Consider the following 14857-nt stretch of genomic DNA (forward strand, 5'->3'; position numbering starts at 1 on the left):
GTTATCTGGTCTTTACATCTGTTGATAGTTGTCAGGTAAATGCGTTAACGCTTGGTAAATTAAACTTTTAAAACCAACATTTACCTTTCATCGTTGAACCTTATAATGGCCTCACGAATTCACGATACTGCCGATTTGATATTTGTAACTGATGGTATTTAAGCTGCTGGCTCTATTCCTTTTATTTTTGGGAAATGTCAGCTTGCCAATTACTTCCACTGTTTAGCCTTTGTTATTTTGTCTTTAATGTTTTGCTCCCACATTAAAAAGGCCGAAGCGACCGGCCTGCCCGCGAAATTCAAATTTAATTTGGTTTTTTGCAATTTGTAAACTAATACGACAACGTAGGCTTATGGCATTCTGATTCCGACAGTGGCAGTATCATCCTCACAGGTTTATATAAAAATCTTTACTTGAAAAGATCCAGTTTAAGAAATTAATTAAAGTATCGACTATTCTCACAAATTAGTCGATACTTTAATTAATTTCTTAATCATTTTCGCCATAGCTTGTGTCTGTTTCAAATTAGCACTGTAGGTATATTTGTTTCGAAATCTTAGTATTCCCCAGCCGTAATTCATCAACTTACTCTGTCTACTTTTATTCTTCTTTGAAATTCTTGTTTGTTCTTCTTTATTTGTCTTTAAAACAAGAGTGAATAGGCACCTTCTAGGTAAACGCGTCCCATCTTAGACCACATCATCACTTTCCATCAGGTGTGATTGTGATCAAGCGCTTGCCTATAGTGAATAAAAAAATAAAAAAAATATTTAGTTTTTTACGTGCATCGGTATATTCAAGAAATCAAAATGCAGTTGCCAGTTGCCTTAGTTCAAATACTTTAGATAGTATAACAATGAATCAATGATAAAATCAGTAAGTTCAAGAATGCAAAGGTTGTGAACAAAAAAGTAGTGATGTGGGTTTAACAGGGAAGGTATTTGCATGAGACTGCTCTCAACAAAAAAGATGAACCGTTCATCGACTCATTTGCTCATCAATAGAAATGTTAAGTTGAATAATCAGCTAGTCATCTTTAATGTATGAGGTTTCGCGGTATAGAAAAAGATGAATCTCGGAATATTGTTAGTAGTTTTGCGAAGTAAATAATGGTTTTAGAAGAGTTACTACTTACGTGTAGAAGTAGTTATTTTTTTAAATTTTGAGCTAATACGGGCTAAGGAGTTGCTCGTACTAAACTGACGCGGACGTTATCACTTTGATAGTGATACAATAAAAATTATACCATTGACACGTTACGTTCAAATTACCTGGCGTCTAGTACAAAATTCGTGCTCGGTGGTGAGTGAGACAGAAGATGCAAAACGCAGGTACAGAGAGAGAAATCGCTCTACAAACGTGAATTCTTTTTTAAAATTTATGACATATCGTTGTAATAATATTGATTACAAATTGTTATGGTAGAAAAATCATAAGAGCTCAAAATATAGGAATCTTTCTTTAACGTTAGCGTTACTTTTCAATAAATGTAATTATAACTAAATAAACATGTACTGTGAAAAATAAATATGTAAACGTTCATTCAAATGGTCAAACGAAAATACTAGGTTCGAGTGTATGTAGTAACAGAAGATCAATTAATACAAGCCAAATGTTTATCTTCGACTCTCAAAAGCATCAAAGCCAGACAGTATTTACTGACCTAAGCAAGTTTACTTAGTGTTGATAAGCGAATGACTTAGGATTTAGTTCTCCCCAGGAATAAATCTCCGGGGACGTACCAAACAGAGGTAAAATGAACGAGAATTTTATATTGGAAAAGAAATTCAAGAGTAACGAAATGAGTTTTTTTTCCAACGGCTCACGGGTATTGAAAAATATGTCCCATTTTCCAAGAGTTTTATTCAAATTTTATGCATTTAGAACCGTCTATTTTTTTTCTTTGAATAGGCAATGGGCAGGGCTCTTAGTTTGAATCATGTTCGAATGGTGACGTTCGCACCGAGCACAGCCTTGGAATACCCCCACCTGGTATGCGACAGGTCGAGATGGCAATCGGGGTATGAGGTGGGGGGACGACCTGCGCACCCGCACGTCATTCGCGCTATCCCGCATCGGGTTAGTGAGGGGACTGTTTGGGTGTGCGGAGCGTCCCCACCGCGACCTGCCATCTCGGCTTCTCGCCTAGGTACTAGGACAGATTACATCAAATGAGTCTTAGGAAGCCGCTGGATTCAGGCGGCGAGCGGTAAGACCAACAGGTATGCGTGGAAGCCCCTACAATTGACCTACGAGTATCTCCGTATATCATAAAATAGATGATGCCCGCAATACTTACGTCCGCGTGGATGTAGGTTTTATAAAAATCGCGTAGGAACTTTTTGCTTTTGCGGAATCTAACTCCTAACTAAATTTCATAAGAATCGGTTAAACTATTGGGCCGTGAAAAGCTAGCAGACAGACAAACAGACAGACACACTTTCGCATTTGTAATATTAGTATGTATAATACTTTTGATGTTTATTTATTTTGGCTTATTTTAGTAGTATTTGGTTATGTGCTCAACAAACTCAAATAATCATACTGTCCTTTTCCATATTACGGAACATTGTGAAAAGGAAAAAACTGCGAACTTTTTCGATTATCTTAGGTCGGTTTCTACTTACGTGTGCCTAAGTCCAAAATGTTCGAGAGTTTTGGATAACAAACTTTTTCTGATCAATCTCGTTCTATCTTTGGCTACATCACTATCTTTGATCACGCGTGTGGCGATCTGCCAGCTTATGAAATAAATAAAAACCTGTCAAGTGTGAGTCGGACTCGCATACGAAGGGTTCCGTACCAACATCATACAAGACCTAACACTACGTACTTTTTTTTTAATTTGCATGGGTGCCATTTTTTTTTTCAAAAAAACAGCGAGCAAACGAGCAGGGGCGTCACCTGATGTTAAGTGATTACTGCCGCCCATGAACATTTGCAGCACCAGAGAAGCTGCCGATGCGTTGCCCACCTTGGAATTTGTTAGTCCGCCTTTTGAATTTTGTAATCTAGTGGGAACACCGCCGCTGAAGGTTTTCTGTTATATCGACAATAAAATAAAAGACACACTGTGAAAATTTCGATTCTCTAACTACATTAACGGTTCATAAGGTACAACCCGCTGATAAACAGACGATCGGTCGGACAGCGGAGGCTCAATAGGGTACCGTTGGCACGCTTCGGGTACGGAACCCTAAAATAAGGTCCGTCTCTACCAAGGGAGGAGTCGTTGAAATTCTGTTTGGAACTGTGATTCCACCGTGGCATAATAATGGTGTATTGAAACGAAATCTGGTGAATATCGCTCTCACCAGTCCATTAACTCCCCACCATTTTATCCAACAGCGATAAGCGATTTACGGTAGAGCTGAGCAAGCCGAATTGGAAACAAGGTCGTTGTGGAAGAGTGGCGTGCTCCGAATAAAATTACTATTTAGAGTAGGTAGTTACGAGTACGTAAAGAAGGCTGAAGGAAAGACGCAAATTGTGATGCATGAAGAACTAACTAATTACTAAGCCATAGATTGTTCGGTAGGTACCGCGATCAAGTTATTAATAGTAAAGTTATTAATATAATAGGGATTATTGACGAATTTTGGTTGGTTCCGGCGGACAATGTCCAAGTCTTCTATATATAATACTAGCCGATGCCCGCGACTTCGCCCGCGTGGATTGGTTTTTCGAAATCCCGTGGGAACTCTTTGATTTTCTGGGATAAAGTGTAGCCTATACCCTTCCCCGGGATGTAGTCCATGTCTGTACCCATCAAAATCGGTTCAGTGGTTGGGCCGTGAAAACGTAGCAGACAGACATACAGACAGACAGAGACACTTTCGCATTTATAATATTAGTATGGATCTAGTAGGTATGCTAAAGTGCCCAGCTTCCTATGGAAGCGACCGGCTGAACTTTCAGTTGCCCACAAGATAGTATAGTTGTTTTGTTTTATTGTAACTTTTTACGATTTGAAAAGAGCAACTGCCGAGTTTCTTGCTGAACCTACTTGAAATATTTAAATAAATTGAGATTTCGATTTTGAATTATCTTCTTCTCTTACTCTTAAAAAAAGTTTTCTTTCTTTCTTTTTCTTCTCCATGTGTCTGACCATTAGTTAGTCGTCAGTTTTCTTAACATCTTGTTCAAGAAAGAAAGAAAATATAAAGAAATGTTTAAGTAAGCCACACATGTTATAATTTCTGAGGGGTCCGGGTGCCTAAAGGCTAAGGGTTGGTTATCCATGGCTAGACGGAAAAGTTTTCTCCGATTGTTTATATGTCTCGTAGCCATGACTTCTTGCTTCCCACTCCTCTTTAACCGACTTCAAAAAAAAAAGGAGGTTCTCAATTCGTCGGAATCTTTTTTCTTTTGCTAATGTTAAGGCACAAATGGTAATCGTTACTTTATAGTTTCGTAGATTATTACGGGATCTCGTGCCGGTCGTTAACAGAGAGGTAAGGGGGCAAGCTGCACGCGCTGGGGCAGCTGTTGCACGCAATGCTGCAGTAAAAAACAGTAAAAACTAAAGATAGACGTTCTTTTACGTTTCCAAGTTCAAAGTCTTTATTTTATTAAGTTAATGTTATGTTGCAGTTGCTTACTTGCTGTTTTTAGAATCGGTTTGATTACGACTACGCGTATATTAGGTAATTAACACGAGACCTGGTACAGGGATGTTTTTGTAGTGCCCAAAAATGCCAAATTCTAACAATAAATGTAATGAAAACATCCAAAAATGATTTGCTGGCTAAAAAGAGATACACCGTGTAAGTATGCGAAGAGATAGAATGTTGGGGAGTCCATATTAATTCATGTTCAATGTTCATTCACTCTCTTCATTCTTGTAATTTGTAATAATATTTTCTTTTGCTTTTTACAGGTACTTCAGATCACAAATCTTTGTGAAAACCTGAGAAAATTGTTTCAAACTAAGAAAACTAAATATAAGTGATAAACGTAAGTACGAAAAGCAATAACAAAAAATGTTTCGTTACCTACACCTAGTTTTTTTAACCATTTTCGTAAGGGTTCTTGATTATTTTTAACCCCCGACCCAAAAAGAGGGGTGTTATAAGTTTGACATGTGTATCTGTGTATCTGTCTGTGGCATTGTATTGTAGCTCCTAAACTAATGAACCGATTTTAATTTAGTTTTTTTCGTTTGAAAGGTGGCTTGATCGAGATGTTCTTAACTATAATCTAAGAAAATCGGTTCAACCGTTTGAAAATTATAAGTTCTTTTCTAGTTACTGTAACCTTCACTTGTCGGGGGTGTTATAAATTTTTAATTTACACTTGTGTTTAGAGATTTTGCACAACTGAATTAGTCTCAATATGTGTCTATATATTTATCTACAATGTCAATCTTTGCTGCTGCTGTAAGAAATCTTCAGTAGAGATAAGTTGTCCTTTGTGCTCTTCTTTTCATTGTACTTTTTAGTTTTATATTATAACTTAGGTAAGTACATGGATAAAGAAATTTTTTTTTTTAATAATAGGAAAGTACTTCATAAGTATTTATTTATTGTTTTCAGTTAGAAAATACTTAGGTGTAACGTGTTGTTTACCTACCTATTGTTTTCCAGCAAATACATTACTTAGTATGAATTATGACACTATTTGAAATTGACGCACAATTCCCTGTTATTTCCGCTCGATATCAATCAATTGTGTCTCAATGGCCGCCACTTAAATGAGACAGTACAGCTTATTGCTATCATTTTGTTCTTATTACCCCTTTTACGCACTCATTTTACATGAGAGTTGAGTGCGACAAATTACGTTCGAATCCACTTTATTATTTTTCCGTTAAGTTGCAATTTTCGTTTCGAATTTCATGTGTCAGTGGACTCACTGACAATTTAATTGTGAACTCCAATTATAAGCTGAACCCCTGATAATATATGACGTGGTTACATTAATCCATACTTTAATATTATAAATGCGAAAGTGTGACTGTCTGTTTGTCTATCTGCTACGTTTTCACGGCCCAACCGCTGAATCGATTTTAATTAAATTTGGTACAGACTTGGGATATATCCCGAGGAAGGATATAGGCTACTTTTTATCCCGGAAAATCAAAGAGTTCCTACGGGAAAATCGAAATCCACGCGGGCGAAGCCGCGGGCATTTCCAATCTGTGATAAAAGCGGTGACAGCCTAGTGGTCGGCCTGCTATTCGAGGGGTCAGTCCGGGGTTCGATCCCAGGCAAGTACATACCTACCCCTAAACATTTTAAATGCGAAAGTGCAGCTCACTGCTCTCATTTTTAATCCCCGACCCAAAAAGAGGAGTGTTATAAGTTTGACGTGTGTATCTGTCTGTGGCATCGTAGCTCCTAAACTAATAAACCGATTTTAACTTAGGTTTTTTTTTTGTTTGAAAGGTGGCTTGATCGAGAGTGTTCTTAGCTATAATCCAAGAAAATCGGTTCAGCCGTTTGAAAGTTATCAGCTCTTTTCTAGTTACTGTAACCTTCACCTTTCGGGGGTATTTTAAATTTTTAATTTACACTTGTGTTTTTATTACCCCGTTTATGCACTCATTTTACATGCGAGTTGAGTGCGACAAATTAATTATGTTTATCCACTTTATTATTTTTCCATTAAGTTGCAATTTTCGTTTCGGATTTCATGTGTCACTGAACTCACTGGTAATTTAATTGTAAATTGCAATTATAAGCTGAACCCCAGTTTTCAGAGGTTAACCTCCGCAAATATGACGTGTTTATGTTGAATTGACGTAGGTATGAAGTTGTCAAATTACGACCATGTAAAGAATGACAGATTATAACTACGCTCCATCATCCATTGCTGGTCCACTACTGAGCATGGGTTTCCTTGCAAAATATCAGAATAAGAAGGATTTAGGTTCTCCTTTCAGAAGGATAAGGCCATGTCCACCACGCTGGCTATGTGCAGTTTGGCAGACTTCACATATTTTTGAAAACAACTCAAGCATTCAGGTTTTTCTCATGTTTTCCGTCAAAGAAAGTATAATTTGATTGCTTAAAATTGAAACACACATTACTCCGAAAGGAGCGTACGTCATCAGGATCGAATCTCGGACCCCAGAATAGGACTCCAAAGTCGTAACCACTAAGTTCTACTTCGCTTATGTCATGTTGAACTTGAAAACTAATTATTGCACTCAGTCTTGATTGTACTCTGAACTAGCACGCGCCGAGCCGCTAGATAGAGTAAACACAACATTATTGATTACGATCCCATAAGTAGGTATTTAGTTTGGCAGTTATGAGATAGCCGATGGATCGAATAACAAACACACATCATGTACCTCAACACACAACTCTCCCCTACTCGGGCAAAAAATATTATACTCATATAAGCATCACTCTACCCATATTACAAATGCGAAATTGTGTTTGTTTATTGGTTTGTCTTTCAATCACGTCGCAAAGTAGCAACGGAACGACGTGATTTGTTGCATGGTTATAGTTAAAGATCTGGAGAGTGACATACATAGACTATTTTATCACGAAAAATCAAAGAGTTTTACACCCGTATTCACAAACATTACTATGAGGTTTCATAGTGCGCTCGAACGCACAGTGTAGGTTTCACCAATCGGATGACCGTATCACGTCAATTTACAATGATCTGATTGGTGGAACCTGCACTATGCGTTCGAGCGCACTGTGAGACTTCATAGTAAAGTTTGTGAATACGGCCGTTAATCTCGTTGGATTTTTAATCCACGTGGATGAAGTCGGGAGCATCAGCTAGATATATTACAGCTGCCACGAGCTACAACAGACGATCAAAGCTATTACAACATGGACGAATGGACATTATCAACCGATGTTTTACACCAGCACAAATCCATTAAGGCTGATCCACACAAAAACATTCGCAATAGACCGCTCGAGACTGTTACGAAAGACGCTGCGAAGCGTGAACATTCCTCTGCCGTGCCCACTGAGCATGAGCCAGCTGATAAAAACGTCAAATATCCATATTAATGTTTTCCAGATAACTGTAACTTACGCTCTTATGTTGAACAAACATGATCCTCATCATCACTCCATCGCCGGCTCATTACTGAGTACGGATATGCTCTCAAAGTGAGAAGGGTTTGGCTATGTCTACCACGCTGGCCAAGTGCTAATTATAGATCTCAGCCTAAGTATAAATGGGTGTCCACGGGCTTTCGCATCGCGATTCACGCGCGAGTGAAGACTTGGCTTAATATTTTTACGCACTGTAACTGAACGCATAACAACGCCTTAGTAATTTCAAGAGAGCGTCATTTCTGCTTGGACAAGGCCAAAAAGAATTTCCGATTTCTCACTTGATTTGTGCTTAGCCGTCGCCGTCTTTATGTCGAAAAAGGGACCTCAATCTATAGGTCCTTAAGCACGTTTAAGTGTATTTACTTTCTAACCTGAATTAGTTAGTCGAGGCAGGATTTAGTTAATTGGACCGTGTGTTTAGATTTGCATGGGAAGTGTAATCGAAGACGAACTTCACTTAGGTATACACGGTCCAAATCACTTGATCCAACCTCAACTTCTTGGATATTGGAGATACATCTAAACCTAACTAAAACGTCTTTATTAACCCCCGACCCAAAAAGAGGGGTGTTATAAGTTTGACGTGTGTATCTGTGTATCTGTGTGTCTGTGTATCTGTGTATCTGTGTATCTGTGTATCTGTGTATCTGTCTGTGGCATCGTAGCGCCTAAACGAATGAACCGATTTTAATTTACTTTTTTTTGTTTGAAAAGTGGCTTGATCGAGAGTGTTCTTAGCTATAATCCAAAAAAATTGGTGCAGCCGTTTAAGAGTTATCAGCTCTTTTCTAGTTTTCTTGTAGAAAAGAAGGTTACATAACCGTTAGGTTCATAATATTATGTCAATTGACAAAATATGTCAAGCTGTCAAGATGGACGTTGCCTTGATAACTAATACCTTACCTTTTTTTGCTCTAGCCTTGATACATAATTATTTATTTGAAAATGATGTTTTGGAAAACTCAGATACTTTGTCGGGGGTGTTATAAATTTTTAATTTACACTTGTTATATAGGTACTGTGTAGGACACGTTGAAATATTGCCGAGTTTATTTTCCACTCTTCTCAGTAGAAGCTGCTTGCCGAACCGGTGATGGTTGAGTCCTAAGTCCACAGTATTACAAGTTTGCCTACAAAAAGTACCAATTTGATATTATTTTTTAATCTAATAAAGTAAATTGCAGAAAGACTAGATGTGCACCATACCTAAGAACAAATAAACCATAAAAAGCCATTTCTTGTCCATAATTGCGAATGAAATCATTTTTCTATAACGTCCGTTATAATAAGACTGACTCAGTACGGTTATAGAATGTAAAATCGGAAATAACTTCGCATTAAAGCACGCTTATAAAGTAACTGACTGCGAATATGCCGGAAAGAAATCTAGCCCACGTTTCTTTATAGCCGCTTACTTTCAACCATTAGCAACGAAGAAACTAGATTTTTTCTCGTCAAATCTACCCTGACTAATGGAGAATTGCAGAAATATACTAGATAGGTACTTAGTGGGAATTAACATTAACATGTGAAGTTTAGTATTTCGGTTGCCTTTCGATGTGCGAAGATGCATTCCGAACCGGTGCACAATATGGTAGTGTTTTGACCTTAACCTGTCGTAAGCACCGGTAAAGTCTACTCCACATGTGTAAATTAAAAATTTATAACACCCCCGGCAAGACGTGAAGGTTACAGTGACTAGAAAAGAGCTGATAACTTTCAAACGGCTGAACCGATTTTCTTGGATTATAGCTAAGAAGAACACTCTCGATCAAGTTCGTGGTACTCTCGATCGGGGGTTAGCAAAAATATTTTGAATTGAACCTATCAGAGGTGAGAGGATGCTGACAAGGCAAAGCAAACATTTATCGTAGCCACATAATAGAAATGTCCTGCACTAAAAGCCTTATATAGAAAGACAAAGTAGTATTTAAAAGAGGGGTGTTGTAAGTTTGACGTGTATATCTGTGTATCTGTGGCATCGTAGCTTCTAAACTAATGAACCGATTTTAATTTAGTTTTTTTTAAAAGGTGGCTTGATCGAGAGTGTTCTTAGCTATAATCCAAGAAAATCAGTTCAGTCGTTTGAAAGTTATCAGCTCTTTTCTAGTTACTGTAACCTTCACTGGTCGGTGGTGTTATAAATTTTTAATTTACACTTGTAAAATTTTAATAACTTAGATGTTAGGATCAATAGTTGTAAGACTGAACTTAAGTTACGAGAGTGCTTGAAATGCCATAAAAAGAGCTGAATCGATCAATTCGTGCATCGACTGTGGGTTCGCAAGAAGCGCTCCGGAATGTCACGTTCTTACAGGTGCAGGGACATTGCTCTCGGTTCGTTCATTCCTTCTATTTATTTTGTACGATAGCATCAATGACTTTCTAAGCAAGGACATCGCACTGGCGCGCATAACAAGGGACCAAGTAAGTGTGCTTATACTCGGTGTAAGCACACTTTCTTCATTAGTCGCATGTTGACTGCAAAGCTGTCAAGACGCCTAAATGCGCGATCAAAAAGTGCCAAAATAATACGTTAGCGACGCAGAAAAGAGATGGTGTGACTTACCACCGGTAAGTTTATTTTATTTACGTAAGATAACATGCGAAAAAGTGTAAAATATTTAGTAAAACCATTGAAAACACTAGAAATATCTAAAATTATTTACAATGTTCCCATTCCTTTCTCTCACGCACATCGGAAAGAGACAGATGGAAGGGCGCGTCACGAATGTCGGAAAAACAAAACTGTGGAGTAGCTTTTTTTTGTTCAATGTAAAATCTATTGGCCATTATTGTATCACATTTATTTTATTACTAGCTGTGCCCGCGACTTCGTTCGCGTGGAATAGCTCTCAGCGCGCTTTATATAGCCACGGACGCTCAGGCGTGAGGCGTGTATCTGTACGTTAAAAATGTTCGCCGTGATTCTTTAAATTGACATAACTTTTTTATTTATGAACCGATTGACATGAAATAAACACTAAATGTTAAGTGAAGCTTACTACAATATATTAGTGACAACCGTATCTAAATCGAATAAGCCGTTTCTGATATTAGCGTGCACAAACACACAGACAAACAGACAAAAAAAAATTAATTACAATTTCGGGTTCGGCATCGATAAAAAAAAAGTAGCATTGTTTGTTATTATTAACAACCCCTGCTACTTTTTTTTATATATTTCCATTGTACAGACACCACTTTTCTACAATTTTATTATATGTATAGATAGATCTTTTGACGACCTCCAGTGCGCAGTGGTAACGCGGTGGATTTGTATGACGAGGGTCCCGGGTTCGATTCCCGGCTGGGCCGATTGAGATTTTCTTAATTGGTTTAGGTTGGCTGGTGGGAGGCCTTTGGCCATCTTGATTCAAGGCCCATCTTGAATGCGCCATTTTGGTTTTATTTTTCAGCTCCCTGTCAATTGGATGAAGTTCTGAGTGACATTTGTTCGAGCACCCCCCACCTATCTTCAATACCCTGGCCGTGCTCCTCACCGAAATCCTCAATCATCAGCTCTATCCATATTTTCCCTCCGAATCATTTTTTGTCCTCTATACGAAACCATCGGTAAAAAAAAAACATACAAAATTTTACAGAAGAGTTGATCAAATGAGTCAGTCAGTCAGTCAGTGAATCAGCACGAGCAGAATAGTATATAGTATAGATATAGTATAATAGTTTCATATTTACAAAAACGAAAAATCTCTCAAAGAAATAACAAAAATTAATAGTGCTACACTACTCCATTCCATTTTTTGTTCAAGTTTGCTTCTAAAATCACCTTATTCAGCTTCGAGTGCAATAATCCATTTACATTGCGGCTTAATCACTGAGGTTAGTTTACAGGACTTGAATGTTAGCGGGAATGTATAAATGGAGCAGTTGAAGCTACATAGGGTGAATTTAGAAACGTGTGCCATGTTTGGCCTCTTGTGTTGTATGCCACGATGTGTCCATGCTTAGAAAGTCATTGGATAGCATCAATACAATACATTGGTAGAGCTTGTCTATTTTGAAATGACGCGCCCCACCACCGCAATTTACGCATCTAAGTGATCGAAATTATGTAGTGGGGCGCGTCATTTCAAAATAGACAAGCTCTACCTCCTGGCTCCTCGTATTTCAATAGCTTAGAAGTTGGGATCAATAGTTGCAAGACTGAACTGAAGGTATGAGAGTGCTTGAAATGCCATAAAAAGAGCTGAATCGATCGATTCGTGCATCGACTGTGGGTTCGCAAGAAGCGCTCCGGAATGTCACGTTGTTACAGGTGCAGGGGCATTGCTCTCGGTTCGTTCATTCCTTCTATTTATTTTGTACGATAGCATCAATACAATACATTGGTAGAGCTTGTCTATTTTGAAATGACGCGCCCCACCACCGCAATTTACGCATCTAAGTGATCAAAATTATGTAGTGGGGCGCGTCATTTCAAAATAGACAAGCTCTACCTCCTCGTATTTCAATAGCTTAGAAGTTGGGATCAATAGTTGCAAGACTGAACTGAAGGTATGAGAGTGTTTGAAATGCCATAAAAAGAGCTGATTCGATCAATTCGTGCATCGACTGTGGGTTCGCAAGAAGCGCTCCGGAATGTCACGTTCTTACAGGTGCAGGGACACTGCTCTCGGTTCGTTCATTCCTTCTATTTATTTTGTACGATAGCATCAATACAATAGCTTGGTACCTACTCGTATTTTAATAGCTCAGAAGTTAGGATCAATAGTTGCAAGACTGAACTGAAGTTACGAGAGTATATGAGAGTGTTTGAAATGCCATAAAAAGAGCTGAATCGATCAATTCGTGCATCGACTGCGGGTTGCAGGGACATTGCTCTCGGTTCGTTCATCCATACTTATATTATAAATGCGAAAGTGTGTCTGTCTGTCTGTCTGCTACCTTTTCACGGCCCAACAGTTTAACCGATTCTGACGAAAAGTACAGGGTTAGCTTATATACGGGGGACGGGCATAGGCTATTTTTTATCCCGGAAAATCAAACAGTTCCCGCGGGATTCCTAAAAACCCATCCGCTTAACCGATTTGTATGAAAGGTACCGAGGTAGCTTGCGTCCCTGTAACTTTTTATCCCATAAAATCAAATAGTTCTCACGGGATCTTTAAAAACTTAAATCCACGCGGACGAAGTCGCGGGCATTCTGTAGTTCCTTCTATTTATTTTGTACGATACGAGTAGCATCAATACAAATACCTTGGGTATGTAACTTGGTCGTAATATTTGATAACTTTATTGATAGGTACTCACTACTCGTATAATAGAGTAAGTAGAGAGAAGCACGCGCATATCAATGATATGACAGAAATTCCTTTTTGCGTCTAGACAAATAAACTTGTCTTTGATTTGTAAACAAAGATTAAATGTGGTTTCAGCTATTTGAAAAAACTGTATTGGTACCTTGTGGGTATCCTGAATTGTTTTGAAATAATTCCAGACCACGAAACCCCGAATTCAATTGCTATGTGATTCCATAATCTTCTGTTAAACTATCACAAAGTACTGGCGATGAATTAAAAATGCATTAATCACAGTATCACACTAATATTATAAAGGCGAAAGTTTGTATGTGTGTGTGTGTGTGTGTGTGTGTGTGTGTGTGTGTGTGTGATCCCGGAAAACCAAAGAGTTCCCACGGGATTTCGAAAAACCTAAATCCACGCGGACGAAGTCGCGGGCGTCAGCTAGTTATAATTATATCTCCTTTGATATAGCCGCATAATTTTAATTGGCTTGATATAAAAATCGATTATAATTACGCGCACGATGACGGTTCTCCAGCACAATGCGTTTCCTGGAATTGTCTATTGTCATTCTGTTCTCACAATCTCAATTAATCTGGTAGATATAATTACGCATATCTCATTACCGGGGCTGAGGTGGTCTTGGCGTGCGAACTAAGCAGATGAAGTCGAAGGTGTTCTAAGGGTTGCCACAAACTGTTTATTTTACTAGAAATTAGAAGATCTATAACTTCAGTTATTACAAGTAGGTCACTACCTAGTAGCTAGTACCTAGTACCTAGTAGTTACCTAGTAGCTAGTAGGTACCCACTAATCATAATTATAGACTATGCTGGTCGATTGCGAAAACCTGCATCAATCATTATTACAATCGCAATTGTTATGATTGGCTGAATTTATGCTATTCATCTGGCTGACTGTTTGCTCAAGTTTTATTTAAAATATTCTAGAATCTAATCCTAAAATCTAAATAGGTATTCCAAATTAGTTTCAGTTTTGATTAATAACATTAAATTTACAACAATTATTTAAGTTAATAACATACCATAATATCGCTGTCTAGAAGTAATGTTCAACATATATAGGTACTACCGTAAACTAGAAGAAGGTGTATTAAAACTACTGATCGTTATATTTTTTTGCTTATCTGGCATAAAAACAAAAGTAGGTACTTACGTAGTTGTTATGTGAAAAATCACATAAAATAATGAAATAGTGTCGTAAAAAGACTTCAACAATGCGTCCTACATAAATAAAACTGCATCAGAAAATTTTATAGCACCGGAAAAATTCACTGGAGCGTATTACACGTGCAATTTTTAGGTGTGAATTGCATTTTGCAATCGAGATTTTATTATCTTTTATGTCGGCTGTATTACTTTTTTATTAACCTCCAAACCAAAAAGATGGGTGTTATAAGTTTAACCGCTGTGTCTGCATGCCTGTATGTGGCATCATAGCGCTTGATATACACTTATGATTTCTACATATTTCTATGGCTATTGAAGCCTGAAGGCACGTTTCATTGATATGGTGTTTACTTCTTACCTTGGTATA

General features: G+C 37.9%; 1 protein-coding gene across 2 annotated transcripts in view; it reads left to right on the top strand.

Moving 5' to 3' along the window:
- LOC123873598 (MOXD1 homolog 1-like) overlaps positions 1 to 14857 on the top strand; it is a 105773-nt gene that overhangs the window by 27103 nt on the left and 63813 nt on the right. Inside the window, exon 2 of one of the 2 annotated variants that reach the window (XM_045918483.1) lies at positions 4880 to 4956. The exons of the other annotated variant lie outside the window; for it this stretch is intronic. The gene's annotated coding sequence lies outside the window, so the exon portion shown is untranslated. The remainder of the gene's footprint in view (positions 1 to 4879; positions 4957 to 14857) is intronic. 2 annotated transcript variants of the gene reach the window in all.

The sequence above is a fragment of the Maniola jurtina genome, chromosome 17, assembly GCF_905333055.1.
Source record: "Maniola jurtina chromosome 17, ilManJurt1.1, whole genome shotgun sequence".
In the NCBI taxonomy this organism is placed as follows: Eukaryota; Metazoa; Arthropoda; class Insecta; order Lepidoptera; family Nymphalidae; genus Maniola; species Maniola jurtina.